The sequence below is a fragment of the Stigmatopora nigra genome, chromosome 18 (genome assembly GCF_051989575.1).
Source record: "Stigmatopora nigra isolate UIUO_SnigA chromosome 18, RoL_Snig_1.1, whole genome shotgun sequence".
Classification (NCBI taxonomy): domain Eukaryota; kingdom Metazoa; phylum Chordata; class Actinopteri; order Syngnathiformes; family Syngnathidae; genus Stigmatopora; species Stigmatopora nigra.
This window is the reverse complement of record NC_135525.1, coordinates 7851584-7866354: the sequence shown is the minus strand read 5'-3', so window position 1 is coordinate 7866354 and position 14771 is coordinate 7851584. Positions and strand designations below refer to the sequence as shown.

The following is a 14771-nucleotide window of genomic DNA, read 5'->3' as shown; positions in this document are numbered from 1 at the left end:
AATCAATTTTGACTGGGAGGGGCGTATGACAATTCGTTATAGTAATTTAATAACACAGTGGTCTAAAGGGATTAAAAATACAAAAGGTTAAGCAACTATCCAATCAAATTGATTGAAACAGAAAATAACAATTGACCTGATTTAAAAATTCTATTTCTTTTGGTACTATTGTTGCTTTAGGTGGAATGGAACTATGTTAAACTTGTACAGAATTTCATATTAAATAGATTAAAGACCACAAAGGCAGGATAATGTATTTTTGGGGACGTAAAGGGTGCCTTAAGGTTAGTTTTTCAGTTAAAAAACATAAAAAGTTAGGTGCTATTAAAAAAAGAATGAAAAGTTAATTATTGGGCTTAAACTATAGCTCAAATTGTGAAGAAACAACAACTGATAAAATTGTTTAGGCTCAGATGCCCACTTTAGCTTCCACAAAAACTACTGATAGGCGAGTGGTTTAACGAAATGAGAAAAGGGAGCCAAAAAAGTTGGCAATTGAAGGTTTTTCGTTAAACACTGCGACTGACCTTCTGGATGAATGTCTGTAGATCGGATATAAAGCTATGAATATTTGTAAAAGTCATCAAATGTTATTTTAATCCCTATATGGCCACTCAAACAGAGGGGAGCTGACTTTTCTTCTTTAAATCTGGGATTAAAATCAGTGGGAGGCGGCGGCGCGCACAAAGAACAGGAAGTGGCCTTGAAAAGCATTAATTAGACGGCGGCCAAAGGGCTACAGCGGAACAGACAAAGCAAGGGAGGAGAGGGATTCAATATATTTGTCGAGGCTGCCAAACAAACGGCGCTGGTCCCCGCGGGGAAGAGATTATGACGGGCTCTGTGTCTGTCAAACATGGCTAACACAAAGCTGGGAAAAGGCAGGGCGAGGGTGGGGGGTATGTTCGGAGAAGGGCCGCCAGGAGCTCTCCGTGGTAACTGCGGCCATGTTGAAGAATGCCTGTAATCCGCAAACCCTTTCAAATGCTTTTTTTGGAGGGTTGGGGTGGTTAACTGGCTTGGTGGTGGTGGAGAGGGCATGGGGGGGACTAGTACTGGTGGCCTCCCCCCCTTTCAGGGTCTTGGCCTTATGAGAGTTGGCTACCATTGTCCAAAAATGACAATTGCACTTTTCTGATCTTTTGTGTACTCCTGTTGACAGTGCTTATTGACTAAGCGGTTGGACATGGAAAGGATATGACCCCCCCACCTTTTCCCCACCCTGCCCCCGTTCATGTGTTACCACTGGGAGGAGGAAACAGGTCTGAGGTTTACATGGAGAATTAGACTTAAATGGGCTAAGAGAGGGGCAGCAGCCTTAGAAGAAAGTTACAAGAATGAAAGCGACATTTCCTTTTCTTCTCTCCAACCCCCCCCCCCCCCCCCCCCGCCCACGCCTCAAAACAGCACCACCACCCTAACACTCACTCTCTTTTTCTTCCGCGCCTGACCGACAGATGCTGAGGGCAGATGGTGGCGAAATTAGCTGAAAATGGGCAAAGGAGAAATGAGCGCAAGTATGAGAGGTCTGGGGAGGATGAACGCTACCAAATAAAGATTAAAAGTGCCATGGTGGAGGGTGAGGGGGCAGCAGTGGGAGGTCTGAGGTGTCATTGCGTGGATATAATGTACGGTCATGCGACAAAAAGGCCCTGGTGGCCCACCAAAATAACTTATTAATAAAACAACGGGTGCCCATTAATCACAAAGTGGACGTTTAGGAGAAAACTAAGCATTTTCTATCACAACAACTGGACTAAGTGACCAGGGAAAGTTATATTGATAAATATCATGATAAAAAAAAAAATAAAGGCAGCACTAGCAGAGTAGAGTTTTAAGGTTCCTTGAACTAGACCAGTGGTGTCAAATGAGCGGCCCGTGGGCCAGAAGTGGCCCACTAGGTGATCCGATCTGGCTCAAAGGGTTGTTCTTCCTGTACGCAATCACATTCATTCATTTCAAAACGGTGCCTTCAATGGCAGCTAATGAGGTAATAAGGAACTATAAAATGGACTATTAGAGAATTAGTAGAGAATTTTTAAATATACAGCGTAACTTTGCACAATTCTGTTGCTGATGAGTGATTATAACCATATTTTTTAATACCTCATGTGTATTATGTTATAAGTCTTTTTTTCCTTTCAATGACCACAACTACCTTGCCTAATTGAATATTTTGTATTTTGTACATTCATGTGAGTTATCAAAAGAACAAGTTGTTCATCTTGGATCATTTTAGGTTCACTCCATAGTTTTTAGAATTAAAATGGTTATATCTGCTAGTTTGAAGGCCTGACAGAAATAAAAAAATCAAATAAGTATATTAAGAACAGCAATAGATTACAAGCAGTAACAGTCTGTGCCTCATGGATTTATCAGTGGCAGTCTGGCAGCTCATATGTACTGCCTTCCCACGTAAAAATCACCATCTCAAGTGTCGCAATTCCACAAGGGTGAAAGGAGGGGAAAAAAATGGCCGCTTATACATTATGCTATCAAACCCCCACCACCACCTACCCCTTGCCCATAAGGAATATGGATAACAAATGAAATATTCCGCCACCGCCTTCTGATTTATTTCTGGTATTATCTGCAACTATCACCCTGGCAATTTAAAGGATAGCTCACCTCATTCGGGGGGCCTTTTTTTTTTCGCTGGGGGGCCTGACAGCATATCATCTCCTGCATGCGGCATAAACAGGTCAGGATCCGGAGAGCCTCTGTGTTATATATTCTTTAAGGTTTGCAGCTCATAGAATTTCTAAATAGGAATCTGAGGGAGGAAAGAAAAAGGATAAAAAAAAATGAGGACAGTCCTTTAGGGGTTGCCGTGCAAGAAATGATACATTTGCAACGTGTCCGGACAAAATGTCATCAATTCCGAACCGAGTGCAGAGCGGAACATTACAATTTCTCTGAGTTTAAGTAATAACATGCGAGCGAGGAAGACTGACAGGCTTCTTTATGTTTTTATTGAGAGTGCAGTGAAATAATAGTGCTGTCTGTATTGTTTTAGAACTGACCAGAAGACACACAAATAGATTTAAATGAGGAATGATTGCTTTGGGTTGCAAACATGTATCAATTGAATTACTTTTGGATTGTTAGGCGTCCTTCATATACATTTTGAGGCTCCATGTATTAAAGAAATGCAATTGGTAGTTAATAAAAAGGATTATTAGACAAAATTGTTGGCTTTTGTCATCTCTGCATCATTATTAGAAATAACATTAAAATGAATTGAAATGGTGTGGAAATATTGTAAAATTTAAATGTCATACTTATTGATTTATCTACTAATAAAAAATAAATGTCCATTTAGAACACAATTTGTAACATCTAACACATTTTTACCATTTTATATTTAAGAAATATCAGTTAAAAGATTGTTATAATTTACATGTATATGTTTTATGATACTTTTTAATGATCATTTGCATATTTTTCCTCCCAAAATGTGCAATAGCAAATTCACCAGACTGGATAAAACATATGCACATTCTTACTATTTCAATTTATATTGTTCTATTTACTAGTTAGATAGTTACAAATATAGAATTATTTAATGTAAAAAATATTTTACAACATTGTGAACTTCAAAACAATCAAAATGACAGCATTTTCCTCACATTTGCATTTTTCACAATAGCAATTAAGATCAAAACTGTAACCCCAAAGTTATTATGATGACTTTCGATCTTTTGACCATGTCTTTCATATTTGCAACCACGCTGCAAATCTAAAGATAGTTTTTCCACCTTGAACCGATCTACACAGCGTCCCCCGAGAGACCCCTCCTACACTACCACAGCAATTCTGAGTGGCTAAAAAGGAGAATTGAACGGCAGTGGAAGGGGAGGAGGATGGTTGGAAATGTTCAGGAAAGCTCACGTTAAATCAAGATAAAAGACTCAAATGGAAAATAATAGAGCCAACAAACCCCCTTGGACGGCCCCCGGGGGCCCCTAATGGAAACACATGGCTGACACTTGCTGGTGTTGTCAGCAGACAGTGGGACATGCTTTTTTTATTCTTATTTTAAATAATTTGAAATGAGAATAGAGCATATGTCATGACAAAGATGCATGATCCAGCTCTATTTTAGATATGATGCAAAAAAAAAAACGAAAATAGTGTCCCACAAAATTCAATTTAAGAAGAAGTGGTGCTAACCTATCACACTTCAATTTCATTTTATGAATATTTTCCTTAGGGAGCACCGTCGCCTACGTCAGTGGAAAAGATAGAAATTTAAAAAAGATAAATAGCACCATTAATCTACAACATTTCTCTTCCATTATCCCTGAAAATGGGCACTTTTTTTTTCCCTTTCCTTTTTTTTCCCCCCTCTGTGTAATTAGCTCCTTGGACTTGATTCGCAAGCCAGAAAATGGCCTCGTTCGGAGAATTAAAAGTGTGTCATTAAGTGGGGATTTGCCATAATATCATTTATCTTTATATATATGTAGATGACATAGCAGCCATTGGATGCTGATCACCCTTTTGTTTCAAAAGGACAAATTTATTTCATGTCATTCGTGTAAGAAGGTTAAAAAATTAATATATTTATCCTACTAAACCAGCTGGGATTTCAATAAAGCACTTTAAATGTGTTAATATGACAAAATAAGTAAATGCCATTAAATTTTATCTATTTTACCATTTTTTCAAGTACCAGTCTAATAAAAAATGTCTATTATATCACTACTATTCCCTCATTGGGAACTAAAATGAAACATTGAGCATAATCTTATACTGCTGCTTAAAAAAAAACCTCTTGTACTTGAATGCTTTAGTGTGAGAACGTCATGACTGAGCAGGAGTTGTAATTATTCACTATTGCAGCTCTTGGAATCTTTTCCACGGAGGCAAATTAGGCGTTCATGTAGCTCGATGGAGCTTGTCACACTCACTCTGAAACTAATAAACTCATTTCATAATAATATGTGCGGCTGGCCCGCTCATAAATCATGACGGGACTCTGCAGTGCTTTGCTACGTTACTGTGCTGTTGACCTCAATCAGGCTATAGCCAAAATTCTTTGATTAGTTTCTGTGCATTTTTAAATGATTCAAAGATATGTATAATGGTAGTTTTTGTTTCAGGTTTGGTTCAGTGGCAGGGGAAAAAAATCACAGCATTGCATTGGATGCTGTTGACAAAAGTTAAGGAAAATGATCACTATTCTGTCATATATTTTATAAATAACTAAGAGGAAAGCATAATCTGGTTTACTTTAATTATAATAATATACTGTAGTGGAGACAATTTAAGGCTAAATAATTTTTACTTATGGAATTGCCACATTATTTTTACATTGACTGTAAAAAATAGCCAATATGCCTAACAAAATCCAATAATAAGATGTTGGAATTTGATTTTTTAAAAAGATTCCTAATATTTCAGTTTCTAAAAGTGTTATGTTGACAAAAAGTAGCCATGCAACCACAATGAAAAAATACATATTTTTGACATTTGCATTTTGCACCAATGTGAATACTGAACAGGACTTGAATCAGTTGTTTTTTTTACTGTCTATAATTTGAATTTATATAACGGAATGACACATTTTAGTAAAATTTAAATCTGCCTCACTACATCCCAAGGTCAGACATTTCTTAAGAATTCAAAGAGCAGATGCACAGTTCTTAACTGGCCTTGATTTTATAAAGCAAAATGCCTTTCAAAAGGTATAAAAACAATTCAAGCGCATAAAACTTGAATGAACCATATTTATGTTCATCCCAATCAAATCCCTTTTCTTCTGCTTCATTTCCACCAGCGCTAATTTGCTTATTTGACATTTTCGTTCCCTACTCACAGAGCAGAAACAGTGCATTACTTTTAAACAACAGCCATGATTCTCTCATTCTCATCATCATCATGCTTTAGTAGGGGGAAGCATCCTAACTAGGATGTTAACGCTTTAGCATAATAATCCCATTTGACAGCCAAGTCCACTGAGCACTTTTGGACCTTGGCCATCAGGGAGCGCACGATAAAAGCCGGCGTGCATCCAAGATAGAGCCAGCGCATGGCGGCCAGCCGTGCGACAATGCAAAGCAGGCCATCTGATAGCGGCGAGCAGAAGGCTGCAAGGAGGCATGCGTCTGGGATGGGGGGTGGTGGGGGGCCAGTGGGCGGCTGGGGGTCTCGTTCCAAGCCATTCAGGGACAATTTGTAAGGCCGGCTGTTGAAGTCGGGCCAAAGAGTGGCGAACAGCTGGAGCCCCTCCGTGATTGATCAGCACGGGCCTCCGAGAACTTCATTCTGATATGAATGCGGACAAAGGCGCGACAACATTGTGCCAGTGTTTAGCCCCGGCGCCATTGAACGCCGTCAAAAGCTCTCAGATGACGCCCAATGAAAGGGAAGGGCCTCCTGCTCATTAGCAATTTTATGACAAAATCATTTGCGCTTTTGGTCAATAACATGGAATTGAAGGTTGGAAGGGAAGCAGTTTTGCTTGTTTTGGGATAAAGGGAAACATTGGTTTTGCATAAAGCAGCAGAGAGGAATAGTTGAAGCTGCAATATGCATGCCAGGGGTGTCATGTATTTTTATTACATGTGCAAATAAGGTTTTCATATTTGAAAATAGCAATGTGGGGAAATGAGAGTTGCCTGCTTGTAATTCACACATCATATTTTTGAGGGACAAATGGTAAAGTATCACAATCCAAACCACAAAATACGTTCCAAAATGTACAATGTCTCTTCCTCAACTTACATTACCTGCAAAACAGCAAAAAATGAATCACATTTCCTGTACTAAGAAAAAACACACAGCTTAGCCTCCCAGTCTATTTATCTTAATTCTAACAAATAATGCAAAACTCATACAGTCTGTCTAACCTTTCAAAAAAATGCCATTTACCCACATATGGTGGAGCAACACAAGTAGACAGTCAAAAATCCTATCCACATTTATAATGTGCAAATTCTATACTTTATCAGTATAAAAAACATTTTGTATGTATATATCTCCATCTTTATGTTATCCAGAGCACCAGTAGTCAGTTCTACCGCCATAAATAGCATCCAATAGACAATCGACACCTCCTAATGGCCCAAAAGAATCTGTAATGGACGAGCACTAATCAAACTACACTCCAGCCAGTTTGTCACATTAATCGCGCCGTAATAGGCACGTATTGGACACGCACTGACAACAGTTTGGCGGCTTCCCCGTCCGTCACAGGGTTTTGCCGGTGTTACCGACCCACGCTCGAGTCCGACGCGGGTCAGCAACGAGGCGGGAGGTTGTCGCCCGCCTACGACCTGCACACTTAGCAGGTTCACTGGCTTTTAACGCTACCTGAGACGTCTTTATCACACTAATGGGTAAATTTGGTTTTGCACACAAAGCTCAATATATTTTTGGATATTCCTATTGATTATGCGTCGGAAGGTTTTATCAACAATGGCCGATTCCTCCATCTGTTTCACGCAGTCGAGAGTTAAAGCATGCACATTCATCCCTGACCTATTTAATGGCTGGATAGTGGTGAAGAGGCACGTGGGGGTAAATTGAAAAGTTCTCCATCATTAAAGTGACATGTGACCAGAGTCCATAAAAAAGTAAGTGGGAATTGTTCTCATTTAAAATTCAATTCTAGACACTGACTCACAGTGACAAAAGGAGAACATCCATCCAAGAATTTGCTGCCAGCGTCAATGACGAACGAGTGAATATTGATGACGAAGTCCAAAAGGGCTGGAGAAGGAGGGGATTTCACCTCATTTTTTTTTTTATATATTCACAATATCACTGTTGTGTGCTCTCAAAACGTGATCAATTTCACTTTGCAGCTAAGGATGGTGCACCCATTTGTTTGTGAAGGATGCGAGGCGTTTTCAAAATGACTGAGAGCATTCTTCAAAAAAGACACCCTCCACATTCATCGCTTTTGTCGGACCTGACGATCAGCCAAGCGTGATAGAGCCCTGACTAGATATTTGGATACAGAACTACAATGTAAAATAGTAGAACGCCAAAAATAGTACAGGCTTCTTAAATCTGATATGAACATTCTTCTTTTTAACAAAACAAACCTAAAAGACTAATCAATAGTTTATCTTTACAACTATTTTTATTCAATTTCCCATAAGAACAATAAATTAGTTCAGATTGAATACATTGTTACACACCTATGCAGTGTAGCTTTTTTACACCATGGTTTCAAATATATTTGTCTGAATTATGTCATATAATTAAATATTATGGATCATATGAGTGGGGGAAGAGGAGATTCGACTACAGGATATAAGTTACAAAAATTAATGCCACATTCATTCATTTGAATGCAATATTAGAAACTTCTATTAGTATAATTAAATGAGGGGGAGGAAAGTGAGTCACTAACGGGCTACCACTGACTATGACGAACCCATTTGGGTTCAACGTCTATCACCGTCAATCACAATGGATCATGATCATTCACTGCCAGCTCTCCCAATTCAAACGGATCGCCCCCTATCACCTACTAACAACAATCCTTCCCTCTAGAAAACACATCCTACTGCAAAAAAGTCACTGAGTGGAATTTTTCTCAGGTGGAAAAACTCTCCGTGACCCCCACATTCTCAGTTTAGTACGCATCAACACTATTGATTGTCGGTGATGCTGTGGACAAAGTCCATCTGACCTCTGGAGGGTCTTAAATACATCATTGTCCCGGCCAAGAGCCCTGCTGAGACCCTTCCTACTGACTCTGCAGTGAGTAAGCATTTGGAAAAAAGAAAAAAAACTTTGCTTGTTCATTGTACTTTGAGCAAAAAAGTAGTGTTGTGTTTGTGTCTTTGACAGTGCAGATTTTTGTCCCCAGTGGTCAAAAATGCAAGAAAATAAACCCAACGATTATTCCTGCTTGTATTCACGGCCTTCCTCTTTTTCCCAATCACGCTTCAGCGAGACTTCTAATTGGCGTTATTAATCAGCAATCATGTCGAACACCCTCACTGGTGCGTGGCTCAGAGCTGTTGACGGAAATCCGACGAGACGTCCACTTCACCTGCCGTGAAAGTACCTCGCTTGCACAGTCGGAGGATTAATTAACATCAGAGCACTTTGGTAAACAAAATGTGCTAATTAATTCAACATGTCAAGCTTTCTGTTTCTCGGCGACCTTTTTTGGGGGCGAGTCATCAAATTTAAACAGATTTTCCTACCATCTTTATGTTAAATACTAACAGATTGCAATTACGTTTTCGTAGTTCATATTCCGAAATCTACTCACAAGTTCTACGTTAAAGAAAGAGTCTACACCCAGCCCGTCTTATTCCTCATTTCCATTCCCTTTCTGCACCACTCGTTTTTTGGGCTCACAGCTGATGATTTTCGAATGAATTTGCCACTCGCCCCAATGAAGGTCACAAAAGGCTGAGTGGTGCGTCCAAGGCTGGCTGCTCTGGACCTGAGCTCTGTGGAGATGCTCCAAGCATGGCCGATTTGAATCATGAAGAATAATGTTTAGGCTGGCACGTGATTCCAAATGTTAATTTTTGGGGGGGAAGTGGGGGACCGAGACTGGCATTTTGGTGGCTTTTGGCCGCCCGGGCGATCTGGCTCAATTTGCCGGGACGCTCCTGCTCCATTTGCCTGTTAATGAGCGCTGTTGTCGGCGCACCCATGTGTGCCGTGTCGCCGCGCCCGCCCGCCCGCCACTTTCGCCTGACGCCACGACCGCCGTGGAAGATGGCAGCCGCCGTGACAGATGTTCCCCGTCCTGGGGAGAGAAGCCACGGGAGCGGCGCCATGCCACGCAGTCCGACGTGTTTGTGTGTTTGGCACGGCAACACCTGAACCTTGTTTAGCAACATCCATTATCGACTGTTGCACTCACCTGACCCGGGTTTGCAAGTGGTCCCTATCAGTAAAACGTAAATTTTTGCATCCTCAGTTTTGTCAAGATGGCCTACAAATATTTGACATATTCTTCCACTCTAAAAAGATGGATGAGTAGTTAGTGATTCCGCCTCACAGATCTGGGATCAAGGATTCGAACCCAAGTGTGGAGTTTTCCTGTTCTAACCGGGCTGGGGTGGGTTTTCTCTGAGTACTTCAATTTATTCCCACATCCCAAAACCATGTAGGGTAGGTGGGTTGAACACTCTAAATAGTCCCTAGGTATGAGTGTGAGCATGAATGGTCGCCCGTCTCCTTGTGCTTTACGATTGGCTGGCCACCGATTTAGGGTGTCCCCTCCCTGGTGTCCATAGTTGGATAGGAATGGCTCCAGCATCCCCCACGACCCTTGTGAGGATAAGCAATACACAATTGATAATGCAAGAAAAATACTACTCCAAAAAAATATGTTTTTAACCTCTATGGGAACAGTTCTAATCACAATTGATACATTGTGGATGAAATCCCTTTGCAAATCATCATCATGTTTCTAATTGCAACAATTCAACAGCTTAAGCAAATTTGCTACTCTAACAAAATGCTAAATGACAAACTCAACTCCCGCAAGCTTGTTTCAGTGGAAATAATATCCACCTCCATGTTACAAAAAGACCTTGCAGCCAATAAAGAAAGAGAAGTCTCATAAAAATAAAAAGCACAAGTGCAAATTGTAATGACAAAATCGCCGATGTGAGATGGGCCACCCATAAATACGTCATTCGAGGCTCACGCCCGGTTGATCTTGAGCGTTTCTTCTTCGGCGGTGATACTTTAACTAACGTGAAATCAGCCCTGATATGCTAGCAGGTCCAAAGCGCCTTATGGAGATAAATAGAAGCCATAACATTTCTTTACAAATGTGAATGAAATTCAATGTTAAGGGCTGTTTTTTGCAATTGATAATATACAGATGTAAATATGTCGCCCCCTCCAGCTTCTTTCCCATCTGCCAGACAACAGTCGAACAGTATTCTTAATCCATGAGCAGCCACGCAACATCACAAATTAAGCATGTTTGACTGTCTCTCTGTCATTTTTTCCCCTTATCTCTATTCTGTGGATAACACTGTCGTTCAAACTCCACGTTCGCCTCCTTCCTCACATTCATTAGTCGCCCCGGCGCCATCACGGCACCATATGACACCGTCATCATTTGGTAATTAAACCTTTTGCTCGTTTGAATCTCAAAAGCTGGCGAGGGTATCGTTGTAAACAACGTGGTGCAGAATTATTATGATTTTTTTTTTGCACACAGATGAAAATGAGAATTCGGGAGGAGAAAAACAAGTGTTGAGGAAGCTTGTTGGCTTGGAAAAGTTCATATTTGGCAGATACTGAGATGGGATTTCATCACAAAATAAATGGAAGTGAACTTTTGAGTTTACTTTGGAATTTTTATGTATTTTGTGAAATTATTTTGGGGATATTTGGGTCTTTTCTGTCTATGTAGCGATTTTATGAATTATTTAGAATAATGGGAATGTACTAGACATGTTTCTTACATTTTGGAGATATCTATGTTCTTCATGCAACATTTATATTTGTATTATTGACATATTTTATCTATTTTTTTCATACTGATGCACAAGTTAGCTTATACAGTTATCAGGTAGTATTTTATCAGCTGTCTTCTTTTTCTTTTTGTTAAATATATATTCAAAAGGATATTAAATATTTTAATTGTGTAATTTGAAATATTGCGTTTTAAGTTAGTTAAAGTTATTCAAGTACTACATGAAAGATTTATTTTTCAGAATGTATCATCAATATTCAATCATTTTGTAATATTAAGGACAGTATTTCAGAATGCCAATGCCAATGCTTCCTTTCCCAATGAAAAAAGAGCGGAATGCAAAGCCTAGTAGTAGTAGCAGTAGTAGTAGTAGCAGTAGTAGTATTAGTAATAGTTTCCTAATTCAGGGGATGACGCCCCAGCAATTTTTAAAGGAAAAGGTCCCGACCATGTCACTTTTTCAGGCCTATGAAAGAATGGCTATTTTTTTTATGGCTGCGGCCTTTGGAATGGAGAAGTAAGCAATGACAATAAAAGCAGTAACAGACATACAGAGGTGGCAGGCAATAACATCACAGTGGCACGGAGGGGATTTTTAAAGTTCAACCTTACATGATAAGCGCCGCACATAACATCACCGTCTCTGCGCACTAAACACCCTTATGGGACCACCAGACAATCAAATCTGCTCGCCTGGAGCATCCACAATACACACACATACACACAACCATACGAGAGGAGAGCTTGGTTCTAAAGTGGCGGCTTCTTTACGAGCACTAAACAATCCTCGCTCCCTTTGGTGAGGCAGAGCGCGGGAGGAGAGCCCGAGCATCAAGGTCGCCATTTTCATGATTGGGATGGCGCTGAAGGTGACAAGACGCATTTAGGGGAGTGATCAGGAGCTTTGAGCGGCTATATACTGCAACATCGTCCTCACAGTGAAGGAAAAACACCGGCTTTATTGTCATAATAAAGCTTTGTTTTGATTGGGAACCATCAGAAATGAAGCAATTGCTAGAATGGTGGTGTTTTGACTTGGGAATTTAATCTGTTTCATATCCGAGCCTGTAATTCTACTCATGAGATATCAAGGGATATATTGCCAAGAAGTGGGGAAAACACCATTTTATTAACATGCCATTGTTTTAACCTTAATATGCTTTCTTCAGTCGAAATTTGACTTTTATAGTCCTTAATTCTACGTTTTTTGACTATTTTTGCCGGAATATTTGATCTCAATTTTTATATAATCACTGCTCCATTAAGGAAGACAACAGGGGTTCAAATAAAACGATAAAGACAAGAAATGATGAAATATTAGTATGTAGTAAAACATGAAAATGGTGTATGTTTTCCAAACTAACCTAAAAGTCTATAAATAATATCAAATGACCATTCATACATTTTTACTGTCATTTGTACCTTTGTTTTGAATAAATACTTTATAAAATTGGATCCTAAAAATGAGATTTTCAGTGAATAAATACGGATGGAATTTATACACTATTTAATAAGTCCACTATAAGATCCGAGGTTGTACTCATAGAATTTAGGGAGTATTGGGTGGTAAATTAAAATAAAAATGGCAGGGACAAAGGAAGGTTAGAAATAGTGGGAACAAGTAGGAACATGTAGCCGTTTAAAAGCCCCCCTCCGTGTGTTTTATTATGCACCCACATGGACACAAGCTCCGTTTCCCATATTGCCGACATGTGACTGGAAGCTGTTGGCTGTCTGCTAGGGACACGGGCGGCTGGCGGGCGGCAGGCTGGGACACCCCCTCGGGCAGATCCACAGTGGGATGCCATTTTCCTACAGCCAGACACGACCCGCCATGGAGGGGGGCAGCTGTAGTCCTCCTGCCTCCATCTATATCATCTTTATGACTAAAAAATGTAGATGTTGGGCCTGTGTGACATTGACAAAAAAGGGGGACCATCCTACAAAAAGGGTGCACAAGTTGAAACTATCCATGCGGAAAGAGGTTCACCTCATGTTCCCTGCAGTATGACAAACTCCTACTGTATCTTGAGGTTTCCTTTTCTTTTCTTTTTTTTTTCTGACAGGAAACGGTTGTATTTTTAATCCAGCACTGCAGGGCACAATTAATAATTAGATGGAAATCTACATAATGAATTAAAGCAGGAGGGATTTGAAGTCTTTAGGTGCTTTTGAGTCGTTTCATTCATGCGCTGTAGTGAGATGGAATCTGTTTATTATAGGTTTATCTAAACTTATGTTTTATAAATGTATATAATTGTGATTGTATTTAGAGTGCAATAGGTCAAGTTGTCTGTTTTATTGGGGTATTATGGGAATACTATTGTCGTTTTGGGATAAGAATGGCATTTGGTTAACTGTGTTTTTTGGAATAAATTTACATTTTGGGGTGGAATGTTTAGAAAGTATTTATGGGATATGTACATGTCATAGTTTGGCAGTATATATGTACTGTTTGGAAATGTGAAGGTAGGGTACTGCATTGAATACATATATTTTTAGAATGTGTATTGTTCAGGTTTGATAATTGGCAAATTGGGATTATTTTTATTTTGGGAATATGTTTGATATTTCATGGAATATTGGGGAATGTTAGTGAATATATACTTTTTTTTTAATAATGCTCAAATGTTCTTTACAGTGATTTAGTGATTTTTTTTAAAAAAATAGATAGGTTTAAGTATACCTGCATTATTTTAGGGATAGTCCTGTGGTGTTTTGGCACTGCCAATGCTATTATTTAAAAAGCAAAACACCAAATATAATGGTAAAATAATATGACAATTATTTTTGAAGGTATCCCTTTTCGGACTGCAGGTCTTATGTCATGTGACATCCCCTCTGACCAATTGGTGACATCATTTACAGATACGGTGGGAGTGGGTGAGAGACTATATGGCGGATGGGGGTTCGTTTTTGCATTAAACTCCCACTTTCATAGATTGTCAACAGAAAAATATATATAGTAACAATAACATAAAATAGATCTTTATCTCCCTCGCTCACCAAAAAGGCAAATTTTATGGGGGTCATGCAATAGAACGGGGATCGTAAGATGGGAGGAGGGTTTGAATTAAAAAAGAAAAAAAAAGTTGCTTTAAGGGAAATGTGCAACCGGGTGTGAAATTATAGCCTAAAGTGCAACATATTGTTCCAGGAGCTCTGTCCAAAACCACTAACAATGAAATAATAAATATACAACCCACCAAAAAAACACCCTTAAACCTCACCAGGAGGTGATAATTACACTCTATGTCCTCCTTTTATTCCTAAATAACAATCATTAAATCCCAGACAATTTCATGATTAGACATACAGTATATGCCATTCTACTTCATTGCTCTATTTATTT

The 14771-nt window shown here is 39.4% G+C and overlaps 1 protein-coding gene across 3 annotated transcripts in view; it reads right to left on the bottom strand.

The window, feature by feature from the left end:
• Positions 1-14771, bottom strand: part of fbxl15 (F-box and leucine-rich repeat protein 15) — a 103276-nt gene that overhangs the window by 42757 nt on the left and 45748 nt on the right. For all 3 annotated transcript variants that reach the window (XM_077739364.1, XM_077739363.1, XM_077739365.1), the window contains exon 7: positions 2629-2773. The gene's annotated coding sequence lies outside the window, so the exon portion shown is untranslated. The remainder of the gene's footprint in view (positions 1-2628; positions 2774-14771) is intronic.